This window comes from Polypterus senegalus, chromosome 14 (assembly GCF_016835505.1).
Source record: "Polypterus senegalus isolate Bchr_013 chromosome 14, ASM1683550v1, whole genome shotgun sequence".
NCBI lineage: Eukaryota > Metazoa > Chordata > Cladistia > Polypteriformes > Polypteridae > Polypterus > Polypterus senegalus.
Genome location: NC_053167.1, coordinates 117,493,349 through 117,508,947, shown reverse-complemented (window position 1 = coordinate 117,508,947; position 15,599 = coordinate 117,493,349).

Sequence of the window (15,599 nt, the reverse complement as noted above, 5' to 3'; positions counted from 1 at the left end):
TCAACCAAAAAAATCTACAGTTGAATTCTGAATGTAGCGTTATTAACATGTAGCAACATATAGACTGAAACGTTGCCAGCATGTAATTTTCAACTCATTTTTAAAACCATTGATTTTTCTCAAGCATTGTCCCAAGATTGAGGTGGCCTTGCCCAGCCCAACTTTAATTTTGGGGGGTGAGAGAGTAATCGTCCATATGTCCTCCTATAGATGGTCCCTATGGATAACAGTAACTAATCAAATTAGATATACAAATGCATTATACTTTCGGTGTGCAACATTAAACTCAAGTTTGACTCAAAACTAATTATATTCATCTAAGCTCACCAAGGGTGGCACAGAGATGCCATGCTTAGTGCTACTGCCCCACACCTCCAGGAGCTTAGTGGGTCTGATTCCCTGTTGCAGAGCTTAAATGAAGTGTGCCTGCTTGATTTCTACTAGAGAGCCGAAAAGCTGGATTGACATTCCTTGTCTCTTAAGGGCAGTAGGTGATGTTCTTGTGAAGACCTTTATTGGTTGAAGAGAAAAATAAAAGACAGCTCCAGTGTCATAGATGATCCTAAGGTTGAACATGTGAGGTTCAAGTTGGATGGTAAGACAGGTAAGAGGTTACAGGTAACAGTGGTACAGCTGGTTTTGACATTTCTTCCTATCTCCCATTAAGATCTAGGAGGTTATTTGGTACCCTTCATTTAAAGGTGCTTATCACAGACGATTAGTTAGCACAATAAAACAGAAGCAGAGATACAGGGGGAGTTTTGAAAATGCGTGGATGAAGTATTGGTTAATTTAAAAAATGGGGCTTGAAGAAGCTCTTGCTATTTGTAACATTTCTTATATTCTTAGTGTATGTGAGTCTAATCACACTCTACTTGTAACTGTAAGGCCAGCTAGCAGTATTAATGCTGCCGGTGTCTCTTGTTAACAGCCACTTGTTTCTCATGCATTCACACATGACAGGCCAGCTCCTCCCTCACCTTGGGTTTATTGTAGTATTAATGAAGTGGGGTGATTTATGGTAGCTGTGTCCCTCACTCATTCTTGATCTTCTGCTTTGAGCTTCTCAGGTGATCTGTGTTTTTCCCTGCTGAGCATTATATTTTCTTTTCTCTAAAAACCTTTTCCTGATCTCTTATGCCTATAATCTTTATTACTGTGCAATATTAAAAGACCTTGAAACAAAAAGAAGTTTGGGGAAGCCACCCGTATACTTGAATATTGGTTGCACAGAATTGTACAAATCGAGTACACAACAGAACTGAGCTCATGCAGGAAGTGGTCTTGGTTTTATGGCAGTTCGGCTGAAATAATGTCACGGAGGCCGAAACCGGAAGTGACATCTTCATGGGGGCCCAGAACTGGAAGTGATGTCATGGGATTCAGGGAGGATTTCCTGTGTCTGGTCTGCAGAGATTAAAGAGAAAGGTTTAATGCACCCTGCCACAACCTGGCCTGATGTGGAATTGCCTTCTTTTGGTCCTTCTAGCTGCCTCCCATTCGCATGCGTGGGAAAACTGTATGTTTATGATGCTTATAATATTTTGGTGCTTTATACTACATAAAAATCCAGATTCAGCTAAGTCTCTTCTTTTTCCATTGCTTGTCCCTAATTCTTCATTCAGGTCTGTTAGACAATGCCTTTGTTTTCTTTAGACTACTTTTGTCTAAAGAAACCATCTCCAAGGTTGGTAGGCATGATTTGTGCATGTTGGCTTGAAAAAGAAGACCCCTTCCTAAGCCTTTACAGTGTGTGAAATTACAAACATTGATTTATGGCAAGCCTGTGATCTCTGGTCATGGTGTAAGTATGCTAAAGTAATAGTAGCAGTACAGTGAAAAGCAGTCACCTTTCTTCATTTTACATTGATAAGAAAACAAACTATTCCCAGTGCATTTCTGTTCTGTTGTATTCTGTTGCATTTCATTTCTGATCAATGTGCTGTTTAAGGGATTTTTAAACAACATTTATTTCTTTAGTAAATATTCAAACAAAGAATGTAGCTCAAAGTGCTTTACAACATGTCAAAAAAGTAATTACATTCAAAAGAAGAAGAAAGTAGATTTTGATAAGAATATTAATGAACAAATAGTTTACAAAAGATAAATAAATAATGCACATTTACATAAAAGGTGGCATGGTGGCGCAGTGGTAGCGCCGCTGCCTCACAGTAAGGAGACCTGGGTTTGCTTCCCGGGTCCTCCCTGTATGGAGTTTGCATGTTCTCCCCGTGTCTGCATGGGTTTCCTCCCACAGTCCAAAGACATGCAGGTTAGGTGCATTGGTGATTCTAAGCTGTCACTAGTGTGTACTTGGTGTGTGTGTGTGTGTGTGTGTGTGCCCTGTGGTGGGCTGGCACCCTGCCCAGGGTTTGTTTCCTGCCTTGCATCCTGTGTTGGCTGGGATTGGCTCCAGCAGACCCCCGTGACCCTGTAGTTAGGATATAGCGGGTTGGATAATGGATGGACATTTACACAAGAAATATATATAATTAAGTGAATTAGAGTCCTTAATATATCGTTTATCATTTTGTAAGTTTCTAAACAACAGTCTGATAATATAGTCAGGGTGAACAGAAAATAATAATAATAATAATAATAATAATAATAATAAAACCAAAAACTTCAGTTAAGATGGAGAAAAAAAAATCTGAATTATGCTCCAGGCTAAAAGACCACCCAGCTCCTATTGACCATTCTGCTTAACATATATGTTCTTTATTATTTTTTTTTTCTTTTTTAGGGTTTGTTCTAGAGGATCCGACCCAGTGGTCCTTATGACAAGTTTGGGTATCAGTGTGCCACCATGGAAAAACCGTAAAAGAAAACAGAGTAAAGTAAAAGTGAATAACGATTACAGATTCTCTGAAGTGAATGATCTTTCTATGCATACCTAACTTATTAAGAGTAGAACTAGACTGAGGCTAGAAAAAAGCAAAATTTAAAAAGTGGAATTTGAGGATTTTTCTTTTTTTTTAAAGTTCCACAGTGTTAGCCTGGAGTATCTCTGTTGATAAATTGTTCCAGATTTTTATGACATAATAGCAAAAGCTCGCCTCATCACTAGTTTTAGGTTTGACTCTTGGGATTATAAGCAGGCCGCTATTAGAAGATCTAACGTTACAACTTCGAATTAAGGCAGACAGCCACTCCAAGATTTAGCGAGGACCAGGATTTTTTAAAGCTTTATATACCATTAGTAGTATTTTATTGTCAGCTCTAAAGGACATGGGTAACCAACATAACAACATTAAAACTTGAATGATTTTCTCAGTAAAAAAAACACAGGAGAGACAGATAGACATCATGTTTGATATACAGTACAATGGATTCAGGACATATTCAAACCCCCTTCACTTTTTGCAAACTGTATTGTGCTGCAGATTTAATTTAAATGGATAAATTTACTGTTTATACACAGCGGTCTACACTTAATAACCTATAATGACAAATTCAAAGCATGGTTTCTGAAAGGTGTAAAAATTCATTACAAATCAAAAGCTGAAATTTCTCTTTCAGGGGCATCCTGTTTTCTGTAATTCTCCTTGAGATGTGTGCAGAATTTGACTGGAGTTCACCTGTGACAAACTAAGTTGATTGGGCATCATTTAGAAAGGTACTCACCAGTGTATAGAAGGTCCACAATTCACACTGCATTTCAGGTCAAAAACCAATCCATGAAGACCAAGGAACTCTCTGTAGACGTCCCCGATTAGACTGGGGCAGGTCATAGGGTGCAAAACCATTTCTAAAGCTTTTAGACTGGGCAGTCTAATGGTCTGGAATCCCTGCAGATTTTATTTTTTTTTCTCCAGCCGTCTGGAGTTTTTTTTTGTTTTTTCTGTCCACCCTGGCCATCGGACCTTACTTATTCTATGTTAATTAATGTTGACTTATTTTTATTTTTTATTGTGTCTCCTATTTTTCTATTCTTCATTTTGTAAAGCATTTTGAGCTACATTTATTTGTATGAAAATGTGCTATATAAATAAATGTTGTTGTTGTGGTTCCAAGAAGCATAGTGGCCTCAATAATTGTGAAATAGAAAAAGTTTTGAACCACCACGTTGGCCATCCTTTTAGACCAAATGACCTGGCAAGAAGGGCCTTGGTGAGGGAGGTGACCAAGAACTCAATGGTGACTCTAACAGAGGTACGGAAATACTCTGCTGAGATGGGAGAGCCTGTTGGAAGGACGGCCATCACAGAAGTACTCCATCAATCAGGTGTTTATGGTAGACAAATTTTGATGGAAGCCACTCCTGAGTAAATGGCATATGACAGCCTACTTGGACTCTGACAGCGTGAGGGAAAAGAGCCTCTTATCTGATTACACAAAAATTTAACTCTTGAGTCAGAATTCCTTGTTTGGCCGAAACCAGGTACTGCTCATCACCTACCTGATACCATCCCTACGGTGAAACATGGTGGTGGCAGCATCATGCTTATAGGAATGCTTCTCAGAGACATTGACACGGAGACTGGGCAGAATTGAGGGACTGATGAATGCAGCCAAATACAGAGACGTCCTTGAAGAAAAACTGCTCCAGAATTCATGCAATGGTGAAAATGCACCTTCCTGAGCAACAATGACCTGAAGCGTACAGTCAAGACAACCCTGTAATGACTTTGGGACAAATCTCTGACTGTTCTTGAGTAGACCAGCCAAAGTTCACGCTTAACACTCATGGACCATCTGTATAGAGACCTGAAGATGGCAGTGTATTGGTGCTTACTGTCCAATCTAACAGAGCTTGAGAGGACCTTCCAGAAAGAATGGAATAAATTGCCCAAATCCACACTTACCGAGAAGACTCAAAGCTGAAATTTCTGTCCAAGAGACTTTAACAGAGTTCTGACTTAAGTGAATACTTATATGAAGAAGAGACTTCAGTTTTTGATTTTTGTTGACATTTTGTTGTCTTCATTCAAGATAGTGCATTTCTACTTAAGATACCTTTAACCTTTAACGGACGATTGGTCTCGTCCGATGCGAGAGATGGACGTCTGAAGTGGAGCTCCGCTAGCAGTGGTGCTATTTTTCATATTATTTGCTTATTATTCTGAGATATCCTGTATTTATTCAACCCGAGAGGGACCGCTACAGTATATGTAAACACATATAAACATGGCCAACAAGAAGGGGGTCCGAAGAATCGAAGACTAAAGCTACATTCAAGCTGCGATCAGCAAGCCCTAGTTCGAGATACGGCCTCTCAGAGACAGACCTGGATCAGATGGGCGAAAGTACAGACTCCTCGGGACCACGGTCCGCTACATCGTCGCCTGCTGAGAGCGAAAAGGGGAGCGAAGGTGCGATCGTGAGTGCAGATGTGGATAGCTCGCCGATTGGAGAGGATTACCTGAAACTGGAAAAGGCCGGGAGGTCCGCGGCTTCAATTACGCAATCACGCGGGACTGGAGCAGCGGGACACCGGCTTCAGCAGAGTCTGCTGCTTCATCTACGGTACAAGAAGGCACATTTGAGCTATCTGAACTGAAAGTGTTGCTCGCTGACCTCAGGCAAGATATAAAGAAAAGCGAGAAGGCTAATGAGAAAGCAACGGCAAAGGCACATGAGAGACTGAAACAGGAGATGAAACAGGCCAATGAATGTCTGCGACAGGAAATCCAACAGGCAAATGAAAGGCTTCGTCAAGAGGTACAGCTTGAACTTCGACAGGTGCTGGGTAAAATTGAAGAGCGCATTGAGAAAAACTCGCTAAACTGAGCACGCTTGCTGATCGATTGGAGCATCTTAGTGAGACATTCACGAATCGGATCGAAATAGCCGAACATCTAGCTGCCAGTGCCGAGGAAAGAGCAGTAAATGTCAGTTTGGAATGTAAAAACTCGGAGAAAAACTTGGAGACAGACTGGCTGCTTTAGAAGATGGGAATAGAAGGTATAATGTCAGAATTGAAGGCTTGCCGGAGAATCGAGAAAGTTTAAACCCGGTGAAATTCGCAACTGAACTTTTTTCTAAAATAATCGGGGGCGACTTTAAAGCAGAATCTGAGATAGCAGCGGCTTACAGCGCTGATCAAACACCGTCAGACCCCGACCAAGATCTTTTATAGTCCGTTTTGAACGATTATCATTTAAGTTAGAGGTGATGGAACTCCTCAGGAAAAAAAGGAAGATATTATATATGAAGATTGCCACATTCGCGTCTTCCCTGACTTCTCTCCAGCAACAGCTATCAAACGCCGCCTTCTATAATATTAAACAGCGCTACGGCAAGCCAATGTCAAATACGGCCTCCTGTATCCGCAAAACTGAAAGTGGAATGGCAGGGCATTTCTATGTTTTCGCTAGCAAGGAGGAGGCAGAAAATGAGTTAAGAAAGCTGATCCCGGACTATTCTGATACATAATTGTGAGTCATGGCGGTAAATGATAAAGCTAGGATTAATAATCTACTGTCTGATCTATTTGTTTTTAAAATACGGGTTTTTTATCAGCATATATTCTCATATTCTTATATTATTATTACTTACTTATTACTTATCATTACTTAGTATTACTAGGGCGCTAAATGTTTGTGTTTTATTGTGCTTAATTACGTTTTCCTCCTCTTTTTTTTTTTTTTTCTTTTCTAATTATTTCATGTGTACCCTAAATGAGACTGTTCAATATCATACCCTTGGTTTGCTGTTATTGCTATTACTGCATTAAGACTTGTTATGCTTGTTTTGGACACATCTTTAACACCATCACCTGGGTTTATTATCTGGGGATATCATCTTAATGCACTAAAATTGATGAAGATTATATGTATGTATGTATGTATATATATATATATATGTATATGTGTATATGTATATATATATATATATATTAAGTGCAAAATTCTTTTCTTTCTTTTTCCTCTTTTAAAGACTATATTGGTAACAGATATCTCTATCTTTTAACCTTAAAGCGCCACTGCATGGGGGCTTGATGTGCTTTGGACGTGCTCTGTCTCTGGGTATGTCAGAGGACTGGGACTGCATGAAGTGGGTTTTAGCCTCACCTGGGGAGGCAAAAAGGGAGGGTGGGGGTTAAGGGGAAGAGAAAGAGAGCAGGCTTGATCTATATCTAATCTATCATCTCAATCTTTATAATTATAACTATCAACGTAATAATAAGCTGCATGGCAACAACTCTTGGGGGAATAGGAAATTAAGACCTAAACTATTTCACTTCCAGTTAAGACTATAATATGACACCAAAAACTCAGAATCAGTGTCTCCATGATGGGACAGTTAACTTCGTAAGCTGGAATGTTAAAGGCCTGAATCACGAATTAAAGAGAAAGAAAGTACTTTCTCACCTAACAGGTCTAAATGCTAAAATAGTATTTTTACAGGAAACCCACTTACTAAGTAAGGATCAGTTCCGCTGCAAAAGACTGGACTGGCCAAATGTTCCATTCTAGTTTTACAAAGAAAACTAGAGGGGTGGGAATTCTCATACATAGAACAGTACCATTTGTAGCATCAGATGTAGTATTGGATCCTGAAGGGAGATATGTGATGGTCATGGGAGACTTATCTAACTGTAAAATGATTTTGATAAATGTTTATGCACCTAATGTTGATGATAAGGAATTTATACAAAATTTATTTGCATCCATTCCCAATCTGAACACTCATAAACTTATAATGGCTGGGGACTTTAATTGTGTTCTAAATCCACTTTTAGATAAGACTTCCTCCACAGGGGGAACGGCAACTAACACCGCAAAGATAATTACAAAGTTTATAACTGATCACAACTTATCAGATCCCTGGAGGTTTTTAAACCCAAATTCAAGAACATATTCTTTCTACTCACCAGTACATCATTGCTACTCAAGGATTGATTACTTCTTTATAGATAATAACTTCTTGCCTAAGATTAAATCTTGTAAATACGATGCTATTGTTATTTCAGACCATGCTCCGATGATCTTGGAGCTGAAATTACTAAGCCCCATACACTCACCCCAGATGGCGTCTCAATCCGCTTCTATTAGCTGACGAGAATTGTACTGAATTTATATCCAAACAAATTGAATTCTTTCTAGAGACAAATACATCCCCTGAGATCTCTGCAGGAACACTCTGGGAAACTCTTAAGGCCTTCTTAAGAGGACAGATTATCTCATATCTTTCCCACAGAAATAAATCCGAAGCGAAGAAAGTAGCAGAGATAAAAAGCGAAATTATTAAAATAGATGAAGAACATGCCAGACTACCAAGCGAGACTCTACATAAGAGGAGGCAGGCTCTACATTCAGAATTAAACCTCTTGACAACTAAAGAAACCGAACAACTAATTTACAAATCCAGACATCATTATTATGAACATGGAGAGCAAGCTAATAAGCTTTTAGAGCAACAAATTCACAAGCAAGAAGTGCGCAACGCAATCTCGGTAATTACTAACACGAATGGAGATAAAATCATCGAACACAAAAATATAATGTGCACTTTTAGAGACTACTATAAATCCCTATATACTACTGAGTTTAAAGAAGACAATATACAATCTAATGCATTTCTGGATAAATTACAGATACCACAAATTGACTGGATTTATTAGGGGCCGACACTTATCTTCAAATCTTCGACGCCTGTTTAATGTAATATACTCACCAACTAAATCAAACACCCCAGAAATATTATTATCATTGGATGCAGAAAAAGCATTCGACATGATTGAATGGAAATACCTTTTACTATTTTGGAGAAGTTTGGGTTTGGCCCAACATTTGTGCATGGATTAAATTACTGTATACTAACCCAGAAGCTTCAGTTTGCATCAATAACATTTGCTCAGACTACTTTAAACTAGAACGTGGCACAAGACAAGGATGCCCTTTGTCACCACTGCTGTTTGCAATTGCCATTGAACCACTGGCAATACATTGTCGAAATACTGATCAGATAAAGGGGATTAGCAGAGAAGGACTGGAACAGAAAATCTCATTATATGCAGATGACATGGTGCTGTATATATCAGACCCAGAAAATTCTGTGCCTGCAGTCTTAGCAGCACTCACAGAATTTCAAAAGCTCTCTGGTCTCAGAATTAATCTGAATAAAAGTGTACTCTTTCCGTGAATTCAAGCATATAATATTAGATTAGACACCCTTCCTTTTATCATTGCAGAACAGTTTAAATACCTCGGGGTAAACATCACAAGTAAACATAAAGCTCTTTATCAAAAAATTTAGTGTCTGTATGGAAAAAATTAAACAAGACTTGCATAGATGGTCAACCCTTCATCTCACACTAGCTGGAAGAATTAACACTGTTAAGATGAATATTCTTCCTAAGCTCCATTTTTATTTCAAAACATACTAATATACATTAATAAATCGTTCTTTAAGCAATTAGATTCAACAATAACCTCATTTATTTGGAATTCTAAACATCCACGCATCAAAAGAGCGACCCTACAAAGACAAAAGGCAGAAGGCGGCATGGCTCTACCTAACTTCCAGTTTTATTACTGGGCGCAAATATACAGTCGATAAGAACCTGGACACAAATAGAAGAACATACACAGGCATGGACCGCAATAGAAGTAAAATCCTGCAGTACTTCTTTGTATTCCTTGCTTTGTGCTCCAATAAACACACGTTATCGGCAATACACTAATAACCCAATTGTGCTCCACTCACTTAGAATCTGGAACCAATGTAGAAAGCATTTTAAGACGGAGAAGCTTCTTTCTGTGGCACCCCTGCAAAAGAACCACCTCTTTCAACCCTCACAAACATATGCAGTTTTTAATATCTGGAAAAATTTGGAATTAACTTGCTTAGAGACCTTTATATAGACAACGTCTTTGCATCCTATGAACAATTACGTTCCAAATTTAACATTCCAGCTACAAATTTCTTTCACTATCTTCAAATCAGGAACTTTGTTAAACAGAACCTTCCAGATTTTCCTCATCTTGCACCCTCATCCACGCTGGAAAAATTATTGCTCAATTTCAAGGAGTTAGACTCCATCTCTACAATATATAAAATCCTTTTACAATCCCTTCCTTTCAAAGATCCAAGAGGACACTGGGAAAATGACCTCTCAATTAATATATCAGAAAAGGAGTGGAAAGTAGCAATGCAGAGAATTCACTCAAGCTCCATATGCAAAGCATACAATTATACAACTCAAAATTATATATCGAGCACATCTGTCTCGACTAAAACTCTCCAAAATGTTTCCAGGGCATGATCCAACCTGCGAACGTTGCAACCAAGCCCCAGCCTCACTAGGTCACATGTTCTGGGCCTGCTGCAAATTAACATTATTCTGGACAAAAATTTTTAATTACCTCTCAGACAGTCTTGGACTCACAATCCCTCCTAACCCATTAACAGCTGTGTTTGGGGTTCTTCCAGAGGGTCTTAAAGTGGAGAAAGACAAACAAACTGTGATTGCATTCACTACACTGTTGGCACGCAGACTTATTCTGATAAACTGGAAGAACCCAAACTCTCCTCTTTTAAGTCAGTGGGAAACTGATGTGTTATATTATTTAAAATTGGAAAAATCAAATACTCAGTTAGAGGATCTGTGCAGACTTTTTCAAAACATGGCAGGATCTAATCAGTAATATTTTGAAATGATTTTATAAAGCACAGAGAATTTGTTGATTTAGGTATTTTTAAAAGCCTTAAATTTTACACCGTTTGGCTTGCTCTCTCTCTCAAGGGTGGGGATCGATCTGTTCTTAGCATAATTCTTTTTTTTTGTAAAAACTTGATTGCTATGTATTGATTGTAATAAAATTAATAAATAAAAAAAAAAAAAAAAAAAAAGATACCTTTAACCTTCATTTCCAGTTTTCCGAGGAGTTAATGCCATGAAGCCTATTGTTATGTTGGCACTCATAATTATGAGAATTAAAAGGACAGATTAGAGATAGCTTGCTCTATTTCTCTAGTCCCCACCACCCCATTTTTCCTCCCCACACGAGACTAGATGACACTTCACAAAGTCCCAGTCCTCTGATATATCTAGAGAAACAACACACACAAAACAAAGCAAGCCCCCCAACAGCGGTGTATAAGGATTAAAATAGAGAAATAGAAATACAGTATATATTGACAATACAGTACAAATACTATAAACATAATATATAATCTTAAATGGTCCAGAAAGAGTAAATCCAGGGAGTTTTGGATTTTTAATAGACATGAAAAACTTTCTGAGAAGATGCTTTCATTTTGTCATTATGGGATATTGAATGTAGACTGATGGGCAGAAATTTTAGATTTATCCATGTTGTGATGTGAAATTTTGCATACAAGTTGCTAAATATTTTGTATGTCTTTATTTGTAACTTAGGCAAAGCAATTTAATATTAGTGCTACATTAGTGAGAAGCATTTTTGTTTAGCCCCCCATTAGGAATGAGTCTCTTTGAATGTTACAACAGGGTTTGGTGGAAGTGCTTCAAACCAGTTTGGCAAGTGTTTCTCTGTTGGACTCTCTCTCTCAAACCCTACAGGAAAGCCAGACTGCCTAACTGCCAAGCTTTACTTTAACATATGGGTTTGGTGGCAGGTGTGAAGATGTTTTCTATTCCCCCATTGGTCTGACGTATGGTTGTTTGGCAGTGGCTTTAAATACCATGACATCCTATTGGCTCTAGGGGTTAGACAGAAAATCTATAAATTTGCTTGCTCACCTCACACTCTCTCTCTCTCTCTTACCAACACCTGATGAAGGAGCATTTCAGACATCATGAACTGAAAAGGACAACACAATGAAGAGCACAGCCATATTGAGACAGGCATGTGGTCTGTTCTGAAGAAAGCTGACCAGAAATGATGCCTTAACTGGAGTGGCTGCCTGAAACTACACATCACCATTTATCAGGTTGTATGGTTGCCAATATTCAAATGTACTTTGCATATTGCTATTATTTATGAATATTATCATTAATACATTATTTAAATTGTAACTTACCTCCTGCTTGTCTTTTACTACACCTAATTGCCTGAGGTTATAGATATAGCAGGGAAGGTGAGGAGAAGTTATATACTATAATACCTTATAAACAGTTGCAAGTCTGTGAGATTTGAGGCATTCTGACAAAGGCTACATATTAATAATTCAAAAGGGGAAAGAAGAGCAATATATTGCTCTACCAAGAGAAAACAATCCATTTAAATGAAATCTACAACACTATACTGTAGAGTGCACAGAAAATGAAGGGATCTGAATACTTTTTGAAACAACTGTACTGAAAAATATGCCAGAGAAATGTTGCACAATATCAATACACTTTTGCCATTTCACAAAGGTAGTAACTATGATAGGTTTCTCTGATTGTAGGATTCATTTTTCAATTGATGTGTCCAATGGCTGGACACATAGAAATACAGATAGACATACAAATATCACTCTGAAGGTAATCAAATCATGTTCAGGGATGCCCAAAACAGTCAAAAAAGTCAAACTTCTGAACATCACAATACTTTCTTTGTAGGTGTAGTTATGGTACATGTGGAGAATGTAAAAATATGTCACCATTTGTCCATCTTAAGTTCTTCACTATTTTCCATTATAACCATTTTTAATTCTTAATTAAACAAAGATGAAGGCTTAATGAAGAAGGCTTCTGATTTTTGCTAAAACAATAATTGGAACAATCTAGATGAGAACAGGCCATTTAGCCCAACAAAGCTTGCCAGTCCTATTCTCTTAATTCTTTTAAAATAATTAGAAGTTCCCTAAAATCCTGCTGTCTACCACACTACTTGGCAACTCACTGCATGTGTCTGTTGCTCTCTGTGTGGAGGAAAACTTTCTAATGTTTTTGGGAATTTTACCTTTAATATATTTCCAACTGTGTCTCTGTGTACTTAATTAACTCATTTTAAAGTAACAGTCTCGATCTATTGAACTAATTCCCTTCATGATTTTAAACAGTTCAGTCATGTCTGCTCTTAATCTCTTTGCACTGAAAAGGCTCAGCTCTTTTTATTTTTTCTCATAACTCATCCCCTGTAGCCCTGGAATGAACCGTGTTGCTCTTTTGTGGACTTTTTCTAGTGCTGCTGTGTCCTTTTTGTAGCCTGACGACCAAAACTGTACACAGCAATCCAGACGAGGCCTCACCAGTGTGTTATTAAGCTTAAGCAGAACCTCCTTGGACTTGCACTCTACATATCAAGGCACTATATAACCTCACATTCTGTTTGCCTTCTTAATGGCTTCTGAACATTGTCTGGCAGTTAATAGCATCGAGTCCACTGCAACTCTGAAATCCTTCTTTTAGGGTGTACTTCACTTTTCAGACCTCCTATTGTGTATTCAAACCTAACATTTCTACTTCCTACATGTAACATTTTACATTTACTGACATTCAATTGCATCTGCCACAAATCTGCCCAAAACTGTATGCTGTCCAAGTCCCTCTGTAAAGATTCAACAGATTATCTGCCAATCCACCTAGCTTGGTATACATTTTCTTTCTATTCCTGGTTATTAAAGATGTATTTGTAATGCTGCCATTACTAAAACATTTTCATCACATTTCCTGATTTAGGATTCTACCGGCATGGTTAAGGTGGTAAATTACAACCCTAAAGTCAGCATTTCAATTAAGTGTCATAATTACCACATCCTGATGCCAAACTGACTAAAAGGACCTTTTTTCTTCACTATCATAATCATCAGCATTGCAACCCTGAAGCATTGTGTCAGTAGAAGCAAGAATGGTGCTGCCCTTTGTCTCATTAATTTTAGAAAAGCAGGCAAAACAAGTCATTATTTTGTTCCAAGTAGTCATATAAATGAACTGAAATGCCCCCTCCGAACACTTTACTTTTACAACAGCCATACAAGTCATGCTGTTAATTATAGCAGAAGCATGGTATCTCTTACATCTTCATCCTTGTGAACATGATGCAGAGTGTTCCTTACATCACATTGATTCAGCAAATCTGTCACATCACTGGAGTCACTAATTACCTCAACTTTCTTAACCAAGGCTCCTATATTGGCAGGAAATTATGTTGCCCTTTGCTGAACTGACCCAATTCTGTTACCATAGCTACCATACAATGTTTACTTGGTCAATAGAGAAATCTGGGCATGAAGAATAAGTGTAATGCCCATACAGATGAGCAAGGGAAAATCAGAGCAAACATCCAGTATGCAGAATTTTTAGGTGGTCATTCACAATTCAAATGGCCACTGCAAACGTAATTGAAGCAGCCTGCATTAATCACTATTAAGGGAACAAACATATATTATATCCAGTGCCTATGACAAATAATCAACCTCTTGAACGTTTTCATATTTTTTTTACTATACAGCAATATATCACAGTGCATTTAATTTGGCTTTTTTGAAAAAGACTCTTTAATGTCAAAGTGAAAACAGATCTCTCCAAAGTGGGATAAATTAATTACAAATACAAAACACAGAATAAGTGATTGCATTAGTATACACCCACCTCAAATCAGTATTTAGTAGAGGCACCTTTGGCAGCCATGACAGCCCTGAGTCTGTGCTCACAGGTCTCTCTCTTTCTATCAGCTTTGCACTTCCGGACTCTGCCATTGATCTCCATTCTTCTTTGCTAAACAGCTCAAACTCTGTCAGGCTTCAAGAGTACCATGAATGAACAGCCTTTGTCAAGTCCAGCCACAAATTCTTAAATGAATGGACATCTGGACTCTGCACTCGACCACTCCACGACATTAACATCGCTGCTTCGATGCCATCCTTATGTAGCCTTGGCTTTATGTTTGGGGTTATTGTCATTCTCAAAGACAAATCATCTCCCAATGTGCAGGTTTCTTGCCTCCAGGACTTCCCCATATTTTGCTGAATTCACTTCTTCCTCATAAGCCTTCCATTGCCTGCTGCAGAGAAGCATCCACACATGATGATGTCACCACTATACCTCGCGGTGCGGATGGTGTTTTTTTTTGATAATATGCAGTGTTTGGATTATGTTTTAGTCTTATGTTTAAAAGTTCAATTTCGCACTCACCAGACCATAAAAATGTCTTACAGTGATTTCAGAGTACCTTCTGGCAAACTCCAGCCGAAATGTCATATGTGTTTTTTTAACAGTGGCTTTCTCTTTGCCACTCTCCCATAAAGTTGTGCATGGCTGCAGTCTGTGCAGTCTCTCCAATTATGTGCACTGTGGCTTGTAACTCCTTCAGAGCTGTGCCGTCTGACAGAGACACCTGTGCACATAGACTCAAGGTTGGAATGATTGCCATTGGCGCATTTAATCAATACTGACTTGAATGGAGTGAATATTACTCACTCAGTTATTTTGCATTTCATAGTTGTATTTATGGGAGGAGTGGCGGCTCTGAGGCTAGGAATATGCACTGGCAATTGGAAGGTTGCTGGTTTGAATCCCTTAAACGCCAAAAGTGACTCTGCTCGGCTCGTTGGGTCCTTAAGCAAGGCCCTTAACCTGCATTTTCTCCGTCCTGGGTATGACGTTAATCTGCATCCAGCCCTGCATGTAGGCCATCCAACCTGCAGGGAAAAACCTGGGAGTTAGTGGCAGAATTGGCATTCTAGTCACCATAAAAAAGCTCACAATGGTTCCATTCCATCTGAACCTATATGGTGCTGAGGTG